The sequence below is a fragment of the Panthera pardus genome, unplaced genomic scaffold (assembly GCF_024362965.1).
Source record: "Panthera pardus isolate Hobbes unplaced genomic scaffold, ASM2436296v1 HiC_scaffold_22, whole genome shotgun sequence".
Lineage (NCBI taxonomy): Eukaryota > Metazoa > Chordata > Mammalia > Carnivora > Felidae > Panthera > Panthera pardus.
In genome coordinates, this window is record NW_026526788.1 from 66,691,424 (window position 1) to 66,717,934 (window position 26,511).

The 26,511-nt window shown below is 40.8% G+C and overlaps 1 protein-coding gene across 5 annotated transcripts in view; it reads left to right on the top strand.

Moving 5' to 3' along the window:
- Window positions 1-644: 644 nt before the first annotated feature.
- The window catches only part of ADD3 (adducin 3), a 123,672-nt gene continuing 97,805 nt past the window's right edge, over window positions 645-26,511 (top strand). For 2 of the 5 annotated variants that reach the window (XM_019459389.2, XM_019459396.2), the window contains exon 1: window positions 2,732-3,035. The gene's annotated coding sequence lies outside the window, so the exon portion shown is untranslated. Of the gene's footprint in view, window positions 831-2,174; window positions 2,402-2,731; window positions 3,036-3,110; window positions 3,207-26,511 lie in introns of those variants that run through there. The other 3 variants (XM_019459390.2, XM_019459392.2, XM_019459393.2) reach the window with 3 other exon arrangements.

Consider the following 26,511-nt stretch of genomic DNA (forward strand, 5'->3'; position numbering starts at 1 on the left):
AATAACAGTGCTTTGCTATTATGGTCCAGAATTATTTTAGATATATTTTTCAGTATTTTTATAAATAATACTGTGATTTTTTTATAACATGAATACACACTGAAATCTGTCAATAATATGTTTTCTAATATCAACATTCACTGAAATTCCAGGTATCCTTATAAGTGTTAGAAGGCTTGACTCCATTGCTCCCAGTCACATAAATGTTTCATTTTATTATTCTTTTTGGCATACTTGTGTTAAATGCTAGTAACTTCTTTTTATTCAGTTATCATTTTAGCGCAATGATTGTAAATTAAATATTAGCACAAAATACTAACCAGTTTTCAGGCACACCACTTTATTTTTGCCATAGACCCCGATGTTTGAAGTTACTAGGGCTCTTTAAAACTAATGTATGCTCCCAGCAATTCATTGATTCATACTAAATCAGTCCAGTTAATTTTAACCTTGACCTCCCACAGCTGTACCGCTTTACTCAGTCCCAAAAAGTCCCTGCTTCTGCTTCTTATGAAGCAATAGTAGAGAGGAGAAACAAAACCCATTCCTTTAAGAAAGATTCCGCCTCCTCTTTTATAAGTAAGCGCCTAATGGTATCTGGGGAGTCTCTAAGTCACACACTTTACTACTCAGCATTGGGAGAAGCTGCTGCTGCTGCTGCTGCCGCCGCCGCCGCTGCCGCCGCCGCCGCCGCCACTGCCGCTGCCGCTGCCGCTGCCGGTCTGTGGCTGCAGTGGGTTTCTGTGCAGCACTGCAGAATCCACACCTACAGAACAGAAGACACACACGTCTACTACCCTGGACGCAAGAAAGCCTTGCATCTTCAGCAGGTGAGCCGATCTTTTATCCGTTCTGTCCAGAAACTGTGGGAAAGGGAATGATCCTGGAAAAGATTGCTCATCAGACATGCTTGAAATGGATTATGTTAATTTGTCTTCCTTTGCGGGGGGAGGGGGGGTGTCTAGATTTGTGACTGGCAAATGCTGTATATACTGGAGACTATTGTCTGATAAGTGCTGTTAACATACTTTTTTTTTTTTTGCTATTTATTAAAAGGCTAACCTTGATGCATGCAAAAGCTTTTCATTTTTTGCTTTATAAATGCGAGAAAACATCCAGCCACTCCCAATCTCTCTCTCAAATACTGCAGATATTTTTAAATGCCAAATAAAATGACAGGCTGAGCGTTTTCTAAATATTTTCTCCCCAAAGTTAGGAAGCCTTCCCCATGATCCTTTAGGGGTATTTAAAAATCATAAGGCATGGTTAGATTTTGAGCAGATGGGAGATGGTGGTAGACTGAAATTTCTATAGCCTTAGTCCAGTGGAGAGAGAAAATGAGGATAAATGAATCACAGTTTGTGCCAACACAAGATTCATTTTCCACACTTCATATGTGGGAAGAGGAAACTACATTTTAATTAGCACATTTTTAGGGAAGAGGGAGGGGATGAAGATGAGGGGGATGGCATGAAGTATTTGAGGGGGAAGAGAAGAGTCTGCAGAGGAGGAAGGAAATGAAGTGGACTGTCGCCAGTGCCTTGGAAACCAAGGGAGATAAGGGTGGGGAATGAAGTTTGCTCTGCTTGGTAGGGTGGGGTTGACTCAAGGGACCATGAATAACCGGAATGGCGCTTGGAGGGGTGTGCTTGTGAGTGGATTCGTGCCCGTGGAGGACACGTGTGAGGGAGGGATGTGCCAGTCGTAGGTGGCAGAAAAAGATATGCATTACTGGGAGGTCTGTCTCGAGAATAGCTTAGGGTGAGAAACGTGTCTGGGCGATGGGGTTGGGGGGCTCAGTGTCACCTGTGGATGGATCCACATCCCTGCTACTGCACGTTGCAAAAGTTTACCCAGCCCCGAATTCATTTTCAAGGCTGGCGCTGCCTCCCTCGACTTTTCCCCTCCATGATGTCAGCTCTTATAAGGTCACAAGGCCAGGGGCCAGAGTAGGGGTGAAGACCCCTCCACTGGTCCAAGTGGAGCAGGATTGAGAGAACCCCTGCCCTGCCCCTCTGTGGACGTGAGGGGGGGGGGTGGGCAGGAAGCGCCCAATAGGCAAGCATGCTGAGAAAATCTAGGCCCCTCCTATGGGGGGCGTGCGGAGGTCGAACCTCAGCAGTGGCCTCCCTCTCAACACCCAGCAGCCAGAGTAGGCGGCAGAGGTTGACAGAAAGCGGCGGTTCAGCCTTGGGACGGGGAGGGCTCGCTCAGGTTAGGGCGGGCAACATTTCTGAGGTGCCTCTCCTCCTCCTGGTACTCGGGTTTCCGTATCGGGGTCGTTTCCCCCTCCGACCCTCAGGGGACGCCACGGATCGGAACTGCATAAGCCAAAGGAGGACGTTGAAGAGGTGCCAAGCAGCCGCCTAGCGCCAGGCCCTCCGAGAGGCCCGGCCGCCCGGTAGGTCCTGGCGGCGGCGGCTGCACAGATGTGGTGCTAGAGGGCGGGGAGGGGGCCGCAGCGGGCGGAGCCAAGGCTCGAGAGGGGCCGTAGGGGCCGCGAGGGGCGGGGCCCTAAGGAGGCGGGGCCCAGAACATCCTGTGATTCCGAGGGGCGGGGCTAGGACGCTCGGGGGCCCAAGGGGCGGGACCGGGGGCGTTTGGGGGCTGCGGGGGCGAGCCTTTGGGGGGCGGAGCCAGGGGCGCTTGGGGGCCTAAGGGCGGGGCTTAGGGGGCGTGGTCAGAGGACGTACCGGGGGCGCTTGGCCAGTCCCGCCAGAGCGCGAGCGGCCCGCCGGTAACGGTCGCCAGGGCGAGTGGCGGGAGGGGAAGGAAGGGGGTTTAAATTATTTTTTTAAAAACTGTGAGCGAGAGCCAAAGGCATCGCGACCCAGGTGTCGCCGCTTCCTGCTGCAGAGGGCTTGGCGCCCAGGTCCCTCCCTTCTCACGCCCCCTCCCCTTCTGCCCTCCCCTCTGGAGCCTCGCGGCGCTTAAGAGGCGGCGGCGGCGGTGGATCGAGCGGCCGCTGCAGTCCCGGCGGCCGCGGAGAAGGAGGAAGGGAAGCACAAAGCCCGCTGCGCGAAGCGAGCTGCGAGGTAATCCTGAGGGGAGAGAAGGCGCCGTCGTTGAGCCCCTCCTCCCGGCGGGGACGGCGGGCGCCCGCGCGGGCTGGGGTGCGGGACCCTTCCAGGGGGTCTCGCGGGGGCTGGAGCGGCGCGGCTTGCGGGGCCGATGGGACTTCCTATTGGATGTTCCTGCGGCCTCAGGTGAATCTCTCTCTGCCCCCGCCCGGGGGCCGAAATGGGAGCCTTGGGCTGGTGCGAGGGGAATAGATTTGTGGGGGAGGGCCTTGGGGCGCCGCGGGGTGGGCCCGATTCTAGGGCGCCCTCTGGTTTCCCTGGAGAGGGTGAGGCGTTCTGAAAATTGTGAGCTAGTTGAAGCGTCAGTGATTTGGGAACCTTAGCCCTGAAGGTGCGCTCCCGGAGGGTGGGAGGTTGCTGCACTTGGAAAAGGTGGAGGGAGGTAAGGGAAGGAATGTTGGTTTGTTTTCCTCATTGAAAAAACTTCTGTTACAAGTTGAAAGTATTCAACTACCTTTCTCCTGTGATCCACGCGTCCCCATCCTCCGGCGCGCACACACACCCCTACAAACGCTCACACGTTAGGTTGTGCTTCCTGCCTGGGGTGACAAGCAGAGTTGGCAGTGGGTCCGCTTTGCTGGTGTTTGGGGCACGTCCAGCCTCTTTGGAAGTATCCTATAGCTGAGGCAAGACCACAGAGACAGGTAGAAGAAACTAGGCCTCCATTAAATTGGCAAGAATGGCCTCAGGTGAACTTTTTTGTTGCAGAGATTTAATTGCAAGTAGGTGCCCGCTTAAAATGGGAGCGTAGTAAAACCACTCATTTTTTGGCACGTGTGCTGTTGCAATCGACCACTGTAGTGGTAAGGAGAAAAATGGAATTTCACTTAGCCAGGAGGTTTTGAGTTGGGATTATATGAGCGAGTTGAGTTTGGTGAGCGAGTTGATAAGATTCTGGGGTTGGAACCAGCTACATAAACGTGTGTCCGTGTTTATGTTAAATTATACAACATGTTAGATTTAGCAGCGTGAAGTGGTTGCTTTTCTGGAATGAAGTGCCTCTGCATCATGCCTGGTGTATCCTAATTTGGACTTCAGAAGACTTCTAAAGAGGGTATTGTTAAAGAGACTAAGAGTGCAGTGTAATCTGTCGTTAAAATAAGATGTTTGTTAAAAATTTGTGTGATTAAGGTATGGTGCCCACACATTTATACGGTTAAGTTTAAACTTTGGGAGCATATGTGTAAAGTTTTTTTGTCTCTAAATCTTGATTGCATTGTAATTGCCTTCTAACTCCTTTTGTTTAAGTTGAGTAGATTAATTTTGGACAGGGAGGGCCAAAAAAAAAAAGCCACTACATTTAATGCTTCAACTTTTCAAAGAGTTCACTGTTGTTGTTTTTTTTTTTTTTTAAGGTGTTTATTTTTGAGAGAGCTTGAGAGAGAGAGACAAAGAGACAGAGTGTGAGCAGGGGAGGGGCAGAGAGAGAGGGAGATACGGAATCTGAAGCAGGCTCCAGGCTCTGGGCTGTCTGCACAGACCCGGACGTGAGGCTTGAAGTCAAGAACCATGAGATCATGACCTGAGCCAAAGTCAGATGCTTAGCCAGCCCACTGGGCCACCCAGGTTCCCCTGAAGAGTTCACTCTTAAAATCAACCTCAAATACTGGCATGTTGGTAATAGTTTTTAAAGAAAAAGTGGTGTATCAATTTTGAATGTTAAATGTAATTTTTTTTAATGTTTATTTAGTTTTGAAACTTTTAAAAAATGTTTATTTTTGAGAGAGAGAGTGTGGTGGAAGGGCAGAGAGAGAGGGAGACCACAGAATCCAAAGCAGGCTCCAGGCTCTGAACTGTCAGCACAGAGCCTGACATGGGGCTTGAACTCACAAAGGAGGAGATCATGAGCCAAAGTCAGACATTGAACCAACTGAGCTACCCCGACACCCCATAATGTTTGTTTATTTTTGAGAGAGATAGCGCACATGTGCGACAGCACACAAGCAGGGGAGGGGCAGACAGAGAGAGGGAGTTGGAGGACCAGAAGTAGGCTCTGTGCTGACAACAGAGAGCTTGATGTGGGGCCCAAACCCACAAACTGGGATTACGACCTCAGCCGAAGTCAGATGCTTAACCTACTGAGCTACCCAGGTGCCCTGAATGTTAAAGATTATTTAAGAACTCTTGAGATTGTTGTTTTTTGGGACATTCAGTATGTCCCAATATTTACATGTATGATAACAGGAAATGTTGGTAAACATCTGACATGACAGGTGATCATAAAACACCTGGGAAATATTTATTTTCATGCTAGAAGGATTGTATTTTCAAAGTAGGTTTTTACATCCTAAAAATGAGAAAATTATATTGTAACTTTGCTATTTCTGGCCCCTTTTTTTCAATAATGTTGTACTGGGAATAACATGAGCTCCACTCAGTGATGTTTAAAGTGTGGATTTGGTCTTTGTACAACCAGAATGTCTTTGAGACTAAGAGCACATAGCTTCAGCTCCCACACACAATCCTAAAGTTTAGACTCAAGGTGAGGCCCAACTTGTGCAGTTGTGAGGTTTCCTAAAGTAGGTGTATCACGTCTGTTTTGGTTACACCTGAGCCTATATAGGTTGTTAGCTGTTTAATCTGTTCTGTTGCAAAGCAGGTGGTTAGCAGTACTGGGCAGCATTTATGCGTGTCATCAGGGTGTAAGAAGCATTTGTATTGAGGGAAGAAATCCTATAAAAAGCATAGAAACCCATCTGTGAACAAATTCAGTTTGTAGAGTGTTAAGGAATGATAATCAGAACCTTAACCGAGTGGTATTATGTAAAGTGTTTAGAATATAGTATGGTTCTCAGTGCTTTGTGTTTACCATCGTTAGTATAGAAAATGACTCCTTCCTGGTGGTTCTATTACGCTACCTAGCAAGTGAAGACTCAGCAAATACTTGTAACTACTAATATTTATTTCCTCTACCTCTGCACCAGTCTTATATGTTTTACTTATTCCTCATGACAACCCAGTGACTAAAGAGACATAGAAAGTTTAAGTATTTTGTCCAAGGAGTATAGTTACTAGGTGCTCCAGGCTGGTTCTGAACCCAGAGTGTGACTCTGGAGTGAGCCTTGCTATTAATACTTGCGATGGTAGTTACAAATCATTGAAAGGCCTTCGCGGTGTTCCCAAGACTACAGCTGCGCCTGTGCTTGTTTAGCTACAACTTGCTGTGTTAACACCACCAGGTTTTTAAATATGAAGAGTGGTGATTAATCTGCATTAAGTAGAATCACCTTTTGACTTTGGAAGAGGATTCTTTTGATTCATACAATGTATGTTTAGCTAGGATGCTGGGATTTGAGCTAGAGTATGTTATCTTTTTAATTACTAAAGATATTAAAGTGTGTCTCTCTCTCCTCTTTTTTTTTTTTTTTTTTTTTTTTTTTTTTTAATTTACTAGGTGTTGGGCCCCACCAGGCCCAAGAGGCACTAGTTCCCCTTGGAGAGATTCTGGTTCTAATCAGTATCTAAATCAGTAGGCCTGATCTTCTGACTATCAACAACATACCAACCTAAGATGGATTTTAACTTAAATTTGTTCTACATATCCCCTCAGATGCCTTCTAAAATTAGCTGTAAGATATAACTTGTGGCTTATACTTTGTCACATTCCTCAAGGAATTGTGTGTTGCTGCTTCACCAGTGTAATTGAGAGGTCAGGCACATAAACCATAACCCAAATTAGGAGCTGTTTTAAGTAATGTTTAGAAGTATTAGTGTAGGGGCACCTGTGTGGCTCAGTCAGTTGAGTGTTGCACTCTTGATTTCAGGGTTGTGAGTTCAAGTACCACATTGGGCTCCATGCTGGGCTTGGAACCTACTTTAAAAAAAAAAAAAAAAGGAATTACTGTAGAGGACTGAAAAGTCCTTTTTTTGACAGTTTAGTGAAACATAAAGTTAGGAAAAAAATTTTTTTTTAATGTTTATTCATTTTTGAGAGACGGAGAGAGAGCGTGATCAGGGAAGGGGCAGAGAGAGGGAAACACAGAATCTGAAGCAGGCTCCAGGTTCTGAGCTGTCAGCACAGAGCCCGATGGGGGGGCTCACACTCACAAACTGTGAGATCATGACCTGAGCCAAAGTTGGACCCTCAACCAACTGAGCCACCCAGGTGCCCCAGGAAAAAATGTTTTAAAACAAGCATATGTTGAATTAAGGAAGCTCAAGCTATATTGAAGATACAGGTTACTGTTTCTCATCTAAATAAGCACTACATTTTTTGGCTAGAATTAATGTTCAGGGTTGTTTCCAAATCCTTTGGAAATACTAAATATGTAGAGTTTGAATAGAAAAAAAGTCTTAAATGTCTAATTAGAGCCCTATTCTTTTAAACAGACACCTCATTTAAAATTGGGGAGTTGGGGCGCCTGGGTGGCTCAGTCGGTTAAGCGGCCGACTTCAGCTCAGGTCACGATCTCGCAGTCCGTGAGTTCGAGCCCTGCGTCAGGCTCTGGGCTGATGGCTCAGAGCCTGGAGCCTGCTTCCGATTCTGTGTCTCCCTCTCTCTCTGCCCCTCCCCCGTTCATGCCCTGTCTCTCTCTGTCTCAAAAATAAATAAAAACGTTAAAATAAATAAATAAATAAAATTGAGGAGTTGTAGACTGTCCTATCGAGGTTCAAAATGAGTGCCCTAATACTTTCTTTCATGTCTTCTGTGTTAATGGTTTATCATTTGATCTTGGGGTCCATTCCAGTCCACTTATTTTTTAAGTGTATTTAGAACAGTGAGAGTGAGCTCACGCATGCGTGGGGGAGGGGCAGAGAGAGAGAGTGTGAGAGAATCTCCAGCAACCTCCACACTGTCAGCTCTGAGCCCTTATGCAGGGCTCAAACCCATGAACTGTGAGATCATGACCTGAACCGAAATCGAGAGTTGGACGTTTCACCAACTGAGCTACCCAGGTGCCCCTCCAGCATATTTATAGATGAGATTATTATGAGGTCTTTCAGGTTCTGCAAGTGACTAAGCTCTCTTGGCCAAAAGCCAAGACAATCTGTAATTTTTACTGTAATGGGTTGTATGTATTGAGAATCCTCCATATCATACAGGTTAGAAGTCTTTCGTTGACTTGAAAGAAAACATGTCGGTTACCCTTGTATATAATAACTAGATGAGTTTAATTATTTTTTTCGTCTGGCTGTCACTGGCTATGGACACACATGTGTGTAACCGTCCTACTTGGGGGATATTCTTCCTTTCATGTAAAGTTAAAAAATTATTCACCTGGAATTCATGCAATACATAATCTGAGTGTCAGCAGTATGCATTGGACAATTTTAACTGAAAATTAATTTTGTGTTAATTAAAATTAAGCGGAGGAAAAAAAGGTTTGTGAGCTCTTTGTGACCTCTTTATGTCATGTGTATTTTAATAATCTTTTATATCTGGACAAGTTTCAAAATGCAGTTCAAAATGAATTGCACAGTTGAAAACCTATTTGAATGTTGAGATGGTACTGTTTAACTTACTCTGAAGCCTTAGATGATAGTACAGATAACGAGAATCAGAAGTCTCTTGTTTCCTTAAACTAATTTTTGTTGGATACCTTTGAAAAGCTGCATTAATAATCTCAGGTTTCTAGGACATTACTTACTACACTGAAAGAGCAATTTAATGAGTATCCTAGAAACCTTAAAGAATGAATGTGGCTTTCAGTGTTATCTAGCATAACCCAAAAAGTGGTACCATGATCACCATTTTATAAAATGAATGAAACCCATCTTCGACATTAAAAAGTTTACTGTAGATTTCCTTCTTAGGAAGATAGTATAGTCTGTTTTCTAACTATGCCAAAGCTGAACTGTTGTTATAAAAGATGTCTAGGCTTTGACATATAGTTACATCTGCTAATGAGTTTAGATGTAAATTGAACTTTTATCTGATGTAAAACCGAACCCCGTTGCCACCATATACTTTATACTTACTTGTTTTTAAAAGTTGGCATTGAGGCACCTGGCTGGCTTGGTCGGTTAAGCGTCCGACTTCGGCTCAGGTCACGATCTCAAGGTCCGTGAGTTCGAGCTCCGCGTCGGGCTCTGTGCTGACCGCTCAGAGCCTGGAGCCTGTTTCAGATTCTGTGTCTCCCTCTCTCTCTGCCCCTCCCCTGTTCATGCTCTGTCTCTCTCTGTCTCAAAAATAAATAAAGGTTAAAAAAAATTTTTTTTTTAAAGTTGGCATTAGTTAAAGCTTAGTTGTAACTCCCAGGTATAAGATGAACTTTGGAACTATTTGTTTCAAATTGTCCGAAACTGTGCCTGAGGATACTGGTGTATAGGCGGTACATTAGCTAGCATTTAAGATTGCTACCTCCTCAGACAAGGCCACAATTTGAACCTGGGATGATGAAACTCCCTTTTAATGCAGTACACACACATGGTTTCCACAGGATAAAAATTTCTTACAACTAGCCAGCCAAGGGTAAAAACACTTTTTGGAAGCTTAAGGACAAATGACATAATGTTCTTAAAACCAATGTCTCAAGAAGTGCACTGTATATATTAATAAAACTTCTGGTGGGGGCGCCTGGGTGGCTCAGTCGGTGAAGCGTCCGACTTTGGCCCAGGTCATGATCTCACAGTTCGTGAGTTCAAGCCCTGCGCCAGGCTCTGTGCTGACAGCTTGGAGCCTGGAGCCTGGATCCTGCTTGCGATTCTGTGTCTCCCTCTCCCTCTCTCTCTCTCTGCCCCTCCCCAGCTCATGCTCACACTCTGTCTCTGTCAAAAATAAATAAACTTAAAAAAAAAATTAAAAAAAAAAAACTTCTGGTGCTCACAAGGTGCATTAAGGCAAGTAGACATTAAGGCAAGTGATTCATTAAACAAGATGGAACTCTAACTCCAGGTAACATACATGAAATTGTTACTTTGTGCTATTTTTCATACTCCTTTAAATTTATTCTAATATATATATATATTTTTTTTACTCCCTTATCCCCTTACCTCTTTGGAAAAGGGAAGGTATGAATTCAGGAGTCTGTTTAATTAAGCTCCTGGCTGTTGTTGGTTGCCTCCTAGGGGAGCTGGAATTCCAACAATGTAGAAAAAGCAATCAGGTTGGAGAAGTGCTGAGTTTTTCAGTATCTTGGGAGTTGGTGTGTGCCTTTAATTTGTCACCATCAGCAATGTTTCTGTGACGTTCTTCCACAATGGCTCAGCTATCTTGTACAAGGATAGCATTTCCTTCTTCCTTTTACCATACAATATTCTCATGCTGTCATCTTTTGATCTGCTGGAATGACTAAATGCCATAGCAAAAAAAGGGGGGGGGGGATTTACTCCATATCCTCATGGAGAAGATAATTAGGCTTACTTGGAGTGTCTGAAGAAATGTATTTTGGGATCACGTCCTTTCCAGGGACTCTTTAAGAACACTCTATTTTTAATCCTTCAGAAAGTAGAGCCAGCAACTGTTAGCTGCATTGTCACTTCTAATCTCATTTGTCTTATTAGTACATGAAAAGATTCTATCAGGGCAGTGTTTCTTACTATCTAAGGAAGTGGTTGGGGAAGGGTGATGGTCACAGCTCAAGTGGAGTTGTGAATGGCCTTAAGTGCATAGGATGAGCAGCACAGATAAGAGTGGAAAGGGGAAAAAGATTGGCAGTGGAGTTGATGTACTGGTCTTGTTGTTTGTCCCACTCCCCCAGCCTTTTTTTTCCTCACTTTAACTTTTAAACTGTGTTGTTGTTGTTGTTGCTGTGTTGCTGTTTTGTTTTGTTTTACCTTGCCTTCCTCTGACTTTTATTGCCGGGACTGAGTTTTACCTCTCCTAGAGAAAGGTGGAATTTTCAAGGTGATTCGTATCTGATCCCTTAAAAGTTTGGCTTTCAGCTAGAGTGCGCTAACAGGAATTTCCTTCCATTGCTCTCCCCAACTGTCAGTTTTTTAAGTTTCAAAAAAAGATCTCAAACAGAAGTGTGAGAAACCTTGTCAGGTAATAGTTGGAAACCATTATGTGTTAAAGTAAGATACATATTATTAATGAATCATAAACCCATACTGTTTAAACACCTTTTTGCAAAACTAAATCTACAGTAATTTTGTATTCGGCTATTTCTTTTTAAGTTGGTATTGAAAGTTATTTTTAACCAAAACGTTGAAAGTAATATGAAAGAAATACATCTTTTATTGGTCTTCGTGAATGTTGATTATGATAAAAATCCTGGTTTTCTAAAATATTATTAAATACTCTAATAAAATACTAGAGAGACAATGATTTGGTCACTAGCCACTGAAAGACAGTCACCTCTAGAGTAGAAAGTAATCGGAAAGGAACATTTTATACCTGAATAAGAACAGTATATCTGCTTGATGTAGTGAAGGCTCTGAGAAGCTGGTTACTTGGTAATCACTTGAGTTAGTTGATTTTATATTGTGTTTGATGTTATATAATCTGAATTTCTCTGGGCTCTTTAAAAGTGTCTAGTTGGACCACCAGCTTTTGATGAATGCATTTCTGGCGGGATTGTGACTATCGTTAAGTGCTTTGAAGAGAGAAACCCTGTTTTGTATCACACCTGACTGTCACAAAACATGCTTCTTGGAGCTTGTTTAATTTGGGCTCAAAGGGAAGAGTGCCATCTACTGAATGGCCAGCATCACGTTGAGCAGCCCCAAGTTTTTCTTACAGAACTCTCCAGGCTACTGAAGAAACCAGACTGAGCTTCATTGAAGAATTCGACAGGATCTTAGTACTAAGTGGAATTGCTGCTTCCCTAATTTTAATTATACTTTCCAGCAGGAGGCCTAAACCCATGATGAAGAACTAATTCACCATTTGTTGGATTGCGTGGGAACGGAGAAAGTTCAAAAAGTTGTTGAGACTTTATATTAAAAAATAGTCTAGCAATGATGAAATCATTATTAAATCAAAAGTGGTAAAGAAAATTATTTTAATGAGGCATATTTCATTAGTAGTTCTGCTTATTGATGGCTTCTGCAGACAACAATGATATTGTTTAAAATTTGGGCCTAAAATCAGAGAAATCACTTGTTTATCTGGAGGTAAGGGTTCTAAGAGTATTTGAATATTTCAATTATTTTTTTCTCTTGCCCTTTTGTCTTCGTTTCTTTTTACTTTGTCTCCATTTCTAAGGCACTATTCCTGCTTGAGTGATTTCACTGTTTCAGAGTGGATTTTGTTGTTTTCCTTTACTCAAGGAGCCTCCTGGATTGTTCTGTCCAGTTTGTCCTAACTTCCAGAGACTGTCAGTGATAGTAGTCATGGGTAGAGCTAGAGGTCACAAAACCAGTTATAGGATTATGATACCTGGAATAGGCCTGTCAAAGCCAGACAAGAAGGAACTTTGACAATATGAATTGAAAGGAAGCTTTGAAATTAAAATATCTTTGCTGGTATATATCCTATGTAATTAATCAGTAACCATTTTTCTCAGCCCTTAAAACCTGCCAAGGATTATATTAAGCACTTTACATAAATTATCTGGAATTTAGTTAAGTAACTTGCCCAAGTTCATACCATTGACAAGTGGCAGAGTCCAGGGCTGACTGCTTTAAACAGGATGCTATACTGCTCATTTATTTAAGTTTGTTCTTGTTGGTGACTACACAAAGACTTGAACCAAGATCAGAATAGTATTTATGCCTCTGCTGGAAAATATTGGTAGTTTTTTGTTTGTTTTTTAAAAGGGTGATGAAATGGGTAAATAGGATTGAAATTTCAGAAAGATCAGGAAGTATGTAAGATAGACCTTCAAATATTTGCTATTTGGTTTATCTAAAATATTCATTTCTTTATTCCTTTCTCTATATTATTAACTTAAAACCACAAGAAAAATTTGAAACAGTGAATTGTTTCATGTTGCTTAAAATATGCTACTTCATGGGAGGAGGGGTTGGCTACAGAAGGGTTTTATGCTGGGATTTGGGGGGGGGGGTGCTGTAGGGGAGGGGAGGGGTGTGTTAATTGTCTTTCTGTATTTTGCTTCTAAATATTTTTAGGTAGTAGTACTGTAGTAATACCCCATGTCCACAGCACAATAAAACTCAACCATGTGCCAATCAAGATCTTGGGGGAACAAATTGTTCCCATACCAAGTGTGCTCTGAGTACCGTACCTCTAATATATGTACCAATAGTTTTGAATGCATTATTTTCTCAATTAAGAGAAATACCTACTCTTTGAATGTGGTTTTGGCTTTTAAAACCTATTTTGACCTTAAAAGATCTTGATTACTTTAACGGGTTGGGAATCATTGTTTTAGTATAACCAAAAGCTTCTAAAATTGTAGTTCAGTGATGGTTGTGCTGTGTATTCTAAACCCAGTCACTCCTTTAAGACGACCTTCCCTTTCGTATGTAAGAGAATTATGCTTTGCCTTTCAGAAAACCCCACGGGAACATCAATTCCATAACTCCTTGGATTCTGACTCTGCATTCCAGTCAAATGTAGGAAAGGTCAGCAACAACTAAGATGACAGCACAAAAGATGTTACTTGCCCGTGTGTGATAAATACTGAATGACAGGTACAGATAACAAAGGCTATAGGTCATCTGGTCTTCTAAGAAAGGAGCCCCATAGATGGAGTGGTCAGAAAAAATCTCCAGCAAAGAGAACAAGGGTGGGCCTTGAAAGACAGGATAGGACTTCATTAGGTGCAGGGTATGGAAAGAATTTTTGGCAAAAAATTACTGTCCATGAAAATATTTTTTTTTCTCTAGTATGATGGGAGATCGTTTATAATAGTGGTTCGCAATGTCTTCCCACTGTAAAGCACATAAAGGCTACAGTATACTCTTATCAGAAATAGTGCCAAGGACACTCCTCCCTAGGAGGTATATTAGAGTATTGCAGGGATGAGAGGGAGAGAGTGGTGGTGAAAGTTAACCTGACGTGAAACCTGGTTCTCGTGAACCTGATGTGAAAATGACTGGTTCATAGAAACCTCCTAATACTGCTATTTTGAAGCAATGCTTAGGGAAATTGGTACTTGGAAGAAGACTTCTCATCATTTCAGGGTGCCTGGGTGGCTCAGTCGGTTAAGTGTCCGACTTCGTTTTAGGTGATGATCTCATGGTTTGTGAGTTTGAGCCCCTCATCAGGCTCTATGCTATCAGCACAGAGAAGGGGCCCAGAGGCTGCTTTAGATCCTCTGTCCCCTTCTCTCTGCCTTTCCCTGCACACATGCACACTCTTTCTCTCTCTCAAAAATAAATAAACAATAAAAATTTTTTTTAAAATTCTCATCATTTTAAAATTCTTTTTTCTTTTTTAATGTTTGTTTATTTTCAAGAGAGAGTGAGACAGAGAGCAAGCAGGGGAGGGACAGAGAGAGGGACACACAGAATCTGAGCTATCAGGAGCTATCAGCACAGAGCCCGATGTGGGGCTCAAACCCATGAACGCTGAGACCATGACCTGAGCTGAAGTCGGATGCTTAACCGACTGAGCCACCCAGGTGCCCCAAATTCTCACCATTTCTAACACTGAATAAGAAAAGCCTCTTTTGGGGAAGAGATGTGCCTTTTTTAAAAAAATCCGAATTTGTCCATTATGTACTTTGCCAAATACTAGAGTGTAATTCTATTGATGGCTCTGTTGTATCTTTTAAATCTAATCTATGGATAGAGTTGTTCATATTATGAAATATAATTTCTACTTAGTTTTTGTTAAGAAAGTCTGGTTTTGGATTTTAGAGGATTTGTTCCAAGTGTTTGAATTCTCTTAAATTTTGTAATGCTTGTCACTTATTTTTTGAAAATTACTTAGTGTAAGTATTCAGGATATTTTGAGCAAGTCACTTTGTTTCTTTTTCACTTTAGTTTTCTTAATTATAAAATATGTGAGGGGTTGGGATAGATCATCTTAAGATCCATTCCAGTTTGAAGATTCTGTGAGTTTATTTCCAAGGAAGGTAAAGTCACCAATTAGTGGTTTTACTTGGAAGGTGGCCAAGAAACCTATGATTGAACTGTGTGAAAGTCCTGGGCATAGGTCTAATGGAAGGCCAAAACCATGAAAGTCCTTGGCTCTGTGTATATGTGGCAGTTGAGAAAAGGACATTATCATTCCAGGTCCCCCAAAGTTTATTTTAGTTCCACAGAAACTAAAGGCCTTTGGCAATGGACAACGGATACAACCTTGTCAAAAACAATGAAGTGAACAAGGATAGCATTTTTTCCTAAAGCAAACTGTTGAAACATAATGGCATATTTTTCTAAAAATGGTGTTTTTCTATTCCCATTCCATCTTTACTATGTTTGGAATATTGGTTCCTTATAAATATTTCTGACTTCTGTTTTTAGTTCTTCTTTTCTGAGCAGTTTTATGTTTCCTTTTATTCATTTATTCATCTAACAAATATTTATTGAGCACTTAATACATGCCAGGCCTTGCTCTAAGTTCTTGGGAATTCAATAAGTAGAACAGAAGAGCTCTCCTGTCCTAATGGAGTTTATATTCTTGAAGGTAAATAGAAACAAGTAACTTGTGTGCTGTATTGGTTTAAATGTTATGGAGAGATACAGAACTGGGAATGAAAATAAAGGGATTGTTTGGGTGTATGGCAAATTTAAATAATGGCTAGGTGAAGCACTCATTGAGAAGGTGACATGTGAGCAAAGACTTGAAAAAGGTAAGGAGCATGTATGTGATATAAAGGGGACGATTGTGTCAGGCAGAGGGAAAACGCCCTGAGGCCCAAGAGCATCTAGCATAGATGAAACAGAATGAGGGATGGGTTTGAGAAGCTGTTGGATGACTTTGAAGAGGTGGGACATGATCTGACATAGATTTTCCAAGGATTATTTTGGCTGTGTTTTGACACCAGACCATAGTGGTGCAATAATCTTGGTGAGAAATGATGTGCCTGGTAAAGGTGGTGAGATATGATTGGATTTTGGATATTTTTGGCTGACATAGCCAACAGGATTTGCCCGCTGGGATGTGGGGTATATGTGAGTCAAACTTGAGACCAAGGTTTGGTGCCTAGGCAAAAGTTTGCAGGAGGAACAAATTTGGGAGGCAAAGGGAATAGGAGTCCAGTTTGAGACATAAGTTTGAAATGTCTATTCAACATCCACTTAGAGATACTGAGTAGGAAGTTGCTATGAGTGAAAATATAGTTATTGGCTTGTTATATAAACTTGATGGTTGTCATTATTTTCCTCTTTCACTTTTAAATATTTCCATATTTAATCTCTTTGATGACTAGAATAAACCTTGTTGCAGTAAGGGTTTGATGTCTTGCTTTACATCTTTATGTTTTAAAGGGATTTAATATGTTGTGTAAAACCTTGAATTTATTTTAACTTCTAAAGACACTTGGTCCCAAAGGAAATCTTTTTCTCTAGGGATAGAACAGTTTGTGCTTTTTTTTTTTTTAAGTTTATTTATTTCTTTTGAGATAGAGAGTGTGACTGGGGGAGGGGCAGAATGAGGAAGAGAGAGAGAATCCCAAGCAGGCTCCTCATTGTCAGCATAGAGCCAGATGTGGGGCTTGAACTCATGAACCATGAGATCATGACCTGAGCTGAAATCAAGAATGCTGACTACGGGTGCTTAACCAACTGAGCCATCCAGGTGCCCCTAGAACAATTGGTTTTAATCAAAATGTGAAACTGTTGTTACTGTCCTTTGAAATGTGTGTGTGAATGTAAAATAGAACAGTTTGGCTATTCCTCAAAAAGTTACTATTTTTAACCATTAAACTGTATTAATATATAGGGGCGGGCGCCTGGGTGGCTCAGTCGGTTAAGCGTCCGACTTCAGCTCAGGTCACGATCTCACGGTCCGTGAGTTCGAGCCCCGAGTCGGGCTCTGGGCTGATGGCTCAGGGCCTGGAGCCTGCTTCCAGTTCTGTGTCTCCCTCTCTCTCTGCCCCTCCCCCGTTCATGCTCTGTCTCTCTCTGTCTCAAAAATAAATAAACGTTAAAAAAAAAAATTAAAAAAAAATAGTAACATATAGTTACCATTATGACACAGCAGTCCTACTCCTAGGTATATACTCAAGGGAAGTGAAAACGTGTTCGCACAAAAGACCTGTAGACTATTGTTCGTAGCAGCAGCATTTGTAATAACCTAAAAGTGGAAACAGCTAAATGTCTATCAGCTGATTAATGGATAAATGTATATCCATGCAATGGAATTTTATTCAATCATAGAAAGGAATGAAGTACTGATATATTCTACAACTTGGATGAACCTTGAAAACATTATGCGAAATGAAAGCAGCCAGACATGAAAGGCTAAACATATCGTCTGGTTCCGTTCATGTGAGATGCACAGAGTAGGCATATCCAGCAAGCAGATTAGTGGTTGCCAGGGGCTGGGGGTGGGGGAAATAGGGAGTGACCTGGTTAATGGGTACTGGGTTTCCCTGTGGGATGATGAAAAAGTTCTAGAAGTAGACAGAGTTGATGGTTGCACGGCATTGTGAATGTACTAAAAGCCACAGAATTGTGCAGTTAAAAGACTGAATTTTATGGTATGTGAATTATATCCCAATTTTTTAAAAAGTTACAAGGAAAAAAAAAGCGTGTGCACATGTGTACACAAAAACAACGTATGTGGACCTTATTTCTAAAGTGGAACTGCTTTCCCAGTCCAAAGTTGATGAAGCGTGACTACCACACTAAACCCGGTTTAGCTTGCTTCGCCTAGAGAGTCAGAGTTAAGGTATTTAGATCTTTCAGGTAGACATCAGGAGGGAGTCTGAGATCCTCTCCTTGGCAAGTCATAGATGAGTCTAATTTTTTTTTTTTTAATATCCAATTTCATGGAGATGGCCTACATATGCAAAAGAAAGCTCTAAGGTTATCATTTCTGTGAGTTTCAGATAATAGAAACCAGTATATAAATAAGTTCATTAGGTCTTAATTAAGATGGCTTCGTTCTCTGTACCTATAATTTTAAAATATCGAGAACTCAAGTCCCAGTAATTTTCTTTTAGCCAACCCAAGATGATATTTACTTAGTTTTTTTTTTTTTTTTTTTAGCGTTTGTTTATTTATTGAGAGCACAAGTTGGGGAGAGGCAGAGAGAGAGAAAGAGACAGAGAGGGAGACTGAGAATCATGAGGCAAGCTCCAGGCTCTGAGCTGTCAGCCCAGAGCCCAGTGTGGGGCTCAAACTCAGATACTGTGGGATCATAACCTGAGCTGAAGTCAGGTGCTTAACTGACCAAGCCACCAGGTGCCCCGATGATACTTACCTTCTTAAAAACATTATTACCATCAAAGAATTGCCTGCTAAGGAAATACATGAAAGGATTATCTTTAACTTTCATATACCACTTACTACCCTAATGTTATTTTTTTTGTTAAGATACAATTCACATACCATAAAATTTGCCCCCTAATTTTATTATGAAATATATATATACACATTCTAATGTAGGAATTCTAATAAAGGAATACATAAATATATATACATATATATATTTATATACATATATAAATATATATGTATGAATACTAATATATAATATATATGTATATATATATTTATGTATTTATTAGAATGAAAGCTTCTAGAGAAAGAGGTCCCTATTACTTGGATGGTTTGAGATGTTTTCAGCATTTTTTTTTTTAACGTTTATTTATTTTGAGAGAGAAAGAAACAAAGCACATGAGTGGAGGAGGGACAGAGAGGGAGAGAGAAAATCCCAAGCAGGCTGCACTGTCAGCACAGAGCCGGATGCGGGGCTCAAACTCACATAACTGTGAGAACGTGACCTGAGCTGAAGTCAAGAGCCAGATGCTTAACTGGCTGGAGCTACCCAGGCACCCCAGTTTTCAGCATTTTAAGGGCAACACATGAACTGGACAAGAAGTGTGGTGGAGAAGATGGGCACCTATGTAAGTAACTCCAACACTAGCCTGAGAGCAGTGTTAAGGCAGCAATGTAAAGGAAGTCCAGGTGGGCAAAGGGAAGGGAAATGTTTATCCCACTGAAACAATTGATGAAGGAGGTTGACATTTTTTTTTTAATATTTATTCATCTTTGAGAGAGAGAGAGACAGAACATGAGTGGGGGAGGGGCAGAGAGAGAAGGAGACACAGAATCTGAAGCAGGTTCCAGGCTCCGAGCTGTCAGCACAGAGCCCGATGTGGGGCTCGAACTCACTGACTGTGAGGTCATGACCTGAGCCGAAGTCGGATGCTTAACCGACTGAGCCACCCAGGTGCCCCGAAGGAGGTTGACATTTGAGTTGAATTTTATAGGATCTTCCAAATGTTGGAGGAGGGTGAATTATAGAAGTCGATGGAAAGCATGTAGGTCTGTAGGATAAATGTGATGGGCGAGGAAACAGGAGAGGTAAGGTTGAGAGCATTAGATCATGAAGGCCTTGGGTACTGTTTTAAGAAATTTAGATTTTATTCCAGGGCACTTATTTTAGCTGATGAGAGGCATAATCAGATGTGTCCGAGATTGGTGTGTGAAGAATGTTGTCATGGAGAAAGTGTTGGCAGAGAGACAAGTTAGGCATTTTGAGATGAGCAAATGAAGTAAGGCAGTGGCTTTGAGATTAGAAAGGGAGGAATGGGACATTTTGGAGGCAAAAAATCTGTACAACTTGCTAAATAATGTAGAGGTGGAAGGAACATTCCATCACCATGGGTAGAAATTTAAATGTTGCATTTTACTCCGTTTCCAATTCTGATTTATGACAGAGGGAGATGGACTTGCACTACTAGAAATGAGGAAGATTTGTAAATGTATCTTTTTCTTACCATACATAAAAGACTTTAGAAACGTGACTACTTTTTAAAAAAAAATTTTTTAACGTTTATTTATTATTGAGAGACAGACAGAGCCTGAGCAGGGGAGGAACAGGGAGAGGGGGAGACACAGAATGCAAAGCAGTCTCCAGGCTCTGAGCTGTCAGCACAGAGCCTGACTCGGGGCTCGAACTCACAAACCCTGAGATCATGACCTGAGCCGAAGTCTGATGCTTAACCTGCTGAGCCACCCAGGCGCCCCAAAACCTGACTACTTTTTAATTTTCCTTAATTTTTACTGCTTGTCAGTTATTACCCAATTGTTCAGTCTTTGGATTTGTTTTCATTTGTGCCTTTGGAAATGGTTAAGTAGTCCTCATTTTGATTTAATACTCTTTTTGTTTCCAAATGAAACTTTCTCCCTATGCTGTGCTTTGTATTTTAAACTTTTGCATAGTGGAATAATAAAAAAGAAAGAATTGAAGATATTGGGCATTTTAATATCGAGTATTGCATACTGTCATTACAGGAAGTCATTGTGCATCTTGAGGTTTCCCCCTTGCTACCATTTAGTGGTTTGTCTTAGAACTTCAGAAGTAAACATATGGTGGGGCACCTGGGTGGCTCAGTTGGTTCAGTGTCCAACTCCTATTGGCTTGGGTCATGATCTCACAGTTGGTGAGTTCAAGCCTCACATTGGGCTCTACACTGTCAGCATGGAGCCTGCTTTGGATTCTCGCTCTCTCCACCCCCCCTCAAAATAAATAAAACTTAAAAAAGCTTTCAAAAGTAAACATATGGTAAGTTCTTATAGGAAACAATTAGAAAATGTCAAAAGAAGCACATTCAAAATAAATTTTTTTGGTGTAAATTTAGTAGAGAATCCAATCCAGTGAGAGTTTTTACATATTTGTATAATGAAACAAGTAATATAAGATATGTCTCCTCCTAATGTTTCCTACTTATTAAAAGGCATGGTTGGTAATTTTTGTTGGTTTATAGCTCCCTCTAATGAGACATGTAACAAAGAGGGTGATATACTAAGATGTAGTTATTTAATTAATAGATGGAAGAAAATACCAGATTTAACAGAACTGACTTCTAAAATATTACAGGATAAAACTTGCTTTTGTGCTTTAAAATTTTAAGTATTAAAATAGCTTATTCAAAAGCAATTCTTAAAATTAAAAATACTTCATATAAATTTCTCTGAAAATTTTGGGGCACCTGGGTGGCTCAGTTGGTTAAGGATCCAACTTTGGCTCAGGTTGTGATCTCATTGTTCATGAGTGTGAGCCCCACATCGGGCTCTGCACAGACAGTGTAGAGCCTGCTTGGGATTCTCTCTCTCTCTCTCTCTCTCTCTCTCTCTCTCTCTCTCTCTCTCTGCCCCTCCCCCACTTGCACACGCATGCTCTGTCTCTCTGTCTCAAAATAAATAAACTTTTAAAAAAATACTGTGAAAAGTTTGACAATCAAAAGAGTAAAAAGCACTCACTGATTATTTAAAAGCAAGAATTTGTTAACTTCATTTCTAAGGTAAACTTAACTGCGAGTCATATTTTTATAAAATCATTTTCATTTTTAAATATTAGAAATTAACTTTGGAGTAAGAAACTTCATGTGGAACAAAATCCAAAAGGCACAAGAGTATACAATGAGAAGAAAGTTGTCACCCCACCCCAAACCATTCATGTCTTTCTTTCTTTCTTGTATATTCTTCCAGAGATATTTTTCATTGTTTATTTTTAAATTCCTGAATCAAGACTTTGCCTGCCTACAACTAGATTAATTGCTGTGTAAGAAATAGAGCCTTGGGCTTAGAACAACCTGGAGAAAAGCTAGAGCTGTTCTCCTGGGTATAGTTTCCAGATCCATTCTCTTTTTTAAGAGTGCCCTTTCCTAGCTTTCTCTCCACTTACAGCAGAGGTATGGAAAGTGGGAGTTGGAAATTGTAATCATCTGTCACTCCTGTTTCACCTAGGTGATTACCAATAACTTTATGAAATGATACATGCTAACAGCACATTCTGTTTGAGAAGTGCTCCCATAGAAAAACATCCTTACTAGGGAGGGCAAAGAAAGGGTCAGGAATGGTCAGCCCTTACCGTCTTTGCACATCTACCCCATGATGCCAGCTGTAACTGTATCTCTTCTAAAACTTTTAATTTTTAGTAGTTGGCATTATTTTGTTGACTGCCTTTGGCCATCCATTAAGTCATAAGATTTTTCTCCCAAGCCTTGCAATTGCCTGACTCTAAACTTACAGTTACTAGACTTGGTTTCTTTTCTTGTTTTGAATGCTAATGTTTAATAGAATGTCATTCCTATGCAGATACTATAACTTATAGTCTTATATCGGGGGGGGGGGGGCAGTTCTTTTTAAAATTTCCAATATATTTAAATTTGTACCAGCCATCTTTTATTGGGTATTCTCAATTGGGCTGTGAAAGGATCCAGCAATGATGGAGTTCCTCCAGGTGTGCCAGGCCACCCTCCACACTGGGCCCTCTTCAGTGGTACTCACTTAGCCACTCTTGTTAGAGTTCCTTGTAAGAAAGGCAGTAGTTGAACAGGACATAAACTGCCAGCACCATAGAAAGCCCAGCAATTCTTCACATTGACTTACTTGTAATATTGGTAGTGAGCTCTTTGAAACCCTCCAGCAGTGCCTTTAGGGATGAAATTCTGCATCAGTATCCAGCTTGCCAGCTTCCCTATTTTAACATCCACGAGTTTCTTCTTCACTAGTACAGCTGATGCCATCTGGAGTCCTGGGTGTCTGGTGTCTTCCAGTATTTTTTAATGTGGTAAATACAACATAAAATTTACCATCTTAGCCACTTTTAAATGTGTAGTTTAATGGTAATCTTATATAACTGTCACCACTATCTCTAGAACGCTTCCTCTTGTAACCTTGAAACTCTGTACTCATTAAACAATAATTCTCCATCCCTCTTCCATATTCTTAGATCAAAAAAATTGTTTGGGGGCACCTGGATGTCTCGGTTAGTTGGTTAAGCATCCAAGTCTTGCTTTTGGCTCGGGTCATGATTCACTGTAACATCCAGCCCTGTGTCGGGCTCTGCTTGGGATTCTATCTCTCCTTCTCTCTCTGCCCCCACACACGCACACTCTCTTGCTCTCAAAATAAATAAACATTTAAAATAAGCTATTTCAAGATCAATGTTTCAGGTGATACAAAATCTATTATTTTTATACCCAGTCGAGATTGTAATTTGAAACTCTATACAGATCTGTATTCAGCAAAGGTCATGATTGGCATTCAAGCCCCTGGAGTTGAGACAAGGGGCACATAACCTGTAGCCTTTGATTCATATTTTTAAAATGAAGAACCATAGCCTCATTATACCCCTCAGCTGTGCAAATTCTTTTTTTATTTATTTTTAAATTTCATTTATTTATTTTGAGAGAGAGCAGCAGAGGGACAGGGAGAGAGAGGGAGATAGAAAATCCCAAGCAGGCTCTGCACTGACAGCAGGGCCAAACTCATGAACCATGAGATCATGACCTGAGTCCAAATCAAGAGTCAGACGCTCAACTGACTGAGCCACCCAGGTACCCCTGGGTGCAAATTTTATGTTAGTGGGTTGGAGATGGTGTTTGATAATTATGGAATAGATGGAAATCTGCAGAGTGGTACTAGCTGACTTCTGCCTTCATGACCCAATAAAGAGAAAGTTTCCCCGCTAATAGAAGTAGGAGTTCCCCAGGTTTGCAAGTCTCTTTGGATGCTAAAATTCTGCCTTTGTGTGAATCATTTAGACTTTCTATCATTTTAATGATTGGAAGTGGGAATTCTCTGTAAACTTTAAAGTTGGGGGGAGGAATTTGGGGTAAAGAGGGGGATGAAATCTAGACTCAAAATTGTGGAAACCCCTACCTTATTTTATGGGTGAAGGACCTGGTCTGGTTGAATGGAGTGACATGTTCAAGATAATGTTACTCGTGGCTGATCTAGACTTACAACTGTGTTTCTGACTCTCAGTCCAGTGTCTTTTCTACTTTATGACTTTACTAGCAATCTTAACCCATTCATGCAATTCTGGGGTAAGGGAGTTACCAGAATTTCACTTGATTTTCCCTAGAGCAGGGTTTGGACAGGATAAGAGACCTCACAGTCTCTTAGTGATTTGAAGCTGCTTTTCAAGAAATACTTGCTGCCTGTCTTTGTTTTTTAAATCTTTCATTGAATTAGGAAAAGTTTTTTGGAGTTAAAAACTCTGGAATGTGTCATGCACTTTCTTGTTATTTTGAAAAAAAACTATGCTGATCTTCTGTATATTGTTCCAGTTTTAGTTTGCTCACCCCTGAAGCCAGTCATGTGCATGGTAAATGGTTCTGACATGTTTAGGAACATTATATTGGAAATTCAAACTAGATGTATTCAGCGGCCTTGACATTTTTTTTTTCTTTTGGAAAAGAACACATTTAAATGAGAAACAGTTCCATACTACAAAGAAAAGGGAAAGTTTTAGGTCATTTGTTTAAGTAAAGTAGATTAGAGGATTTATGCCCCCAATTTTCCATTATTTTCAACTAAGTGGGCCATTACATGAGGCACAGAGGTTTGTTTGAGGCAAATTATGCTCAGAGACTAACATGGTCTTTGCCAATAGTTTAACACAGGTTCCCTGCAGGAATTATAATTTATAATATTCTACAACCAATAACATACAGGACAGTGTCTCTTGATTAGCCAGTAAAGAAATAACATACTCCAAACCAATGATAGATCAATTACACTATTTCAGACCAAGGAGACACAAAAGATAGTCCAAATTTAGTTGAGGCGTACCTTTCTGTGTCCATTACATCATAGCCATTCTTCCATATGTTCTTATCCATAAGTCCCCAGCGGCACCCTCAATGGTTGAACTTATGGAGTGCTTATCAACAACAACAGATATTGATGACAACATCCTGATGCAGATTCTTCAGTATAAACAAATTCACCCTTAGATCAAAACGACTTCACTTAAGTCCTAAACAAAAGTGGATTTGAAATCCTAAGCAATACATAACACAGTGAAGGAAGAAATCTGTCATATTGGAAATGTTAGTGTTTTAGTCTTAATTTTGTGATTAAACTCATTTATCAAAGTTTTTAGCCTGTAAGAATGCATTTTTCTATGTTGCATCATACCAAGGACTTTGAATGGAATTTATCAGATTTGTTTTGATTTTCTTTTCCATGTTTTGCTCTGACATTTGGTTTCATGACAACAGTTTTAGAAGGTAATTTCCAAGAAAGCCTGGTCTATTCAAAATAAGGCCTTCAATAATACATCCTTCTGAGGAACTGAAAAGATTCATTATTATGGTTGGGGTCTAAATAAAATATAATTGCTTTTGATTTTACCGTGGGTATAAAAGCTGTCCTTCAATCTATTTTTAAATCAATTTTAATAGGAATAGGTACAAAGTCAAGGAAGTTACTGGAGAATCTGGAATTCATTGTTTTAATAAGTTGATTTAAACTGCTTAGGTACTAGCTGTGTTTCATGGTGACAAAATTTGTGGGTTTTTGTTTGTTTGTTTGTTTGTTTTTTTTTTTTTTTTTTTACAGGCTCCAGGCTCTGAGCAGTCAGCACAGAGCCCCACGCGGGGCTCGAACTCACATACCGCGAGATCGTGACCTGAGCCGAAGTCGGAGGCTTAACCGACTGAGCCACCCAGGCGCCCCTGTTTGTTTTAAGATTCCACTTCCAAGTAGAATCATGATGGTTATTGAATTTCTCAGTCTGACTTATTTCACTTAGCATAATATCCCTTGGGTCCATCCATGTTGTCGCAAATAGTCAATGGTGCCAATATTTGTATTTAAAATCCGTTTTTATAAAAACCATGTAATATTTAAGTTAATGATAAATTTTTAAAAGCTTTCTATAGGTACTTTTCCTTGAGATTTTGGTCTGTAGAGAATAAAACATTGATTAATAGAAACTTCAATTACCTGAAATTCCTTGGGTCCTCTGATGAGAGAAGACCAAATGATTAAGAATACAAAAGGGTTGGGGTGCCTGGGTGGCTCAGTTGGCTAAATGTTCCACTTCCGCTCAGGTCATGATCTCACAGTTTGTGAGTTCGAGCCCCACATCAGGCTCTGTGCTGACAGCTTAGCCTGGAGCCTGCTTCAGATTCTGTGCCTTCGTCTCTCTCTGCCCCTCTCCCTCCCCCGCTCACTCTCTGTCTCTCTCTCTCTCTCTCTCTCTCTCTCTCTCTCTCCAACCCTCTCAAAAAATAAACATTAAAAAAAATTTTTAAAGAATACAAATGTGTTATCTTTTGATAGCTCACTATCTTGTAAGAGTTTTAATTGTAAGGGTTTGGGGTTTCTGTTCAGGGATGGAGTTTGTACAGGTGGGTGCCTTATGTACTACCTACCTGCATAGTCTGATTTGAAGTCTCCTAGGAAGGCCCTAGAATACTGCTGTCCTCTCCCCCAAATACATATGTAATTTCAAGTTTTCAGGTATCTATGTTATTAAAAAAATGAATACATATGAAAATTTAAAAATTTATTTTTTTATTAAAATAGATTTTTATTAGGCCCAGTATATTTAAAGTATTGTTTTTCAACATGTAATCCATATAAAAAGTTAATGAAATATTTTGCCCTTTTTTATACACCAGGCCTTTGAAATCTTTTTTAAAGTAAATTTATTTTGAGAGAGAAAGTGTGAGCAGGGGAGGAGAAGAGAGAGAGAGAGAGAGAGAGACTGAGAAAGAGAGAA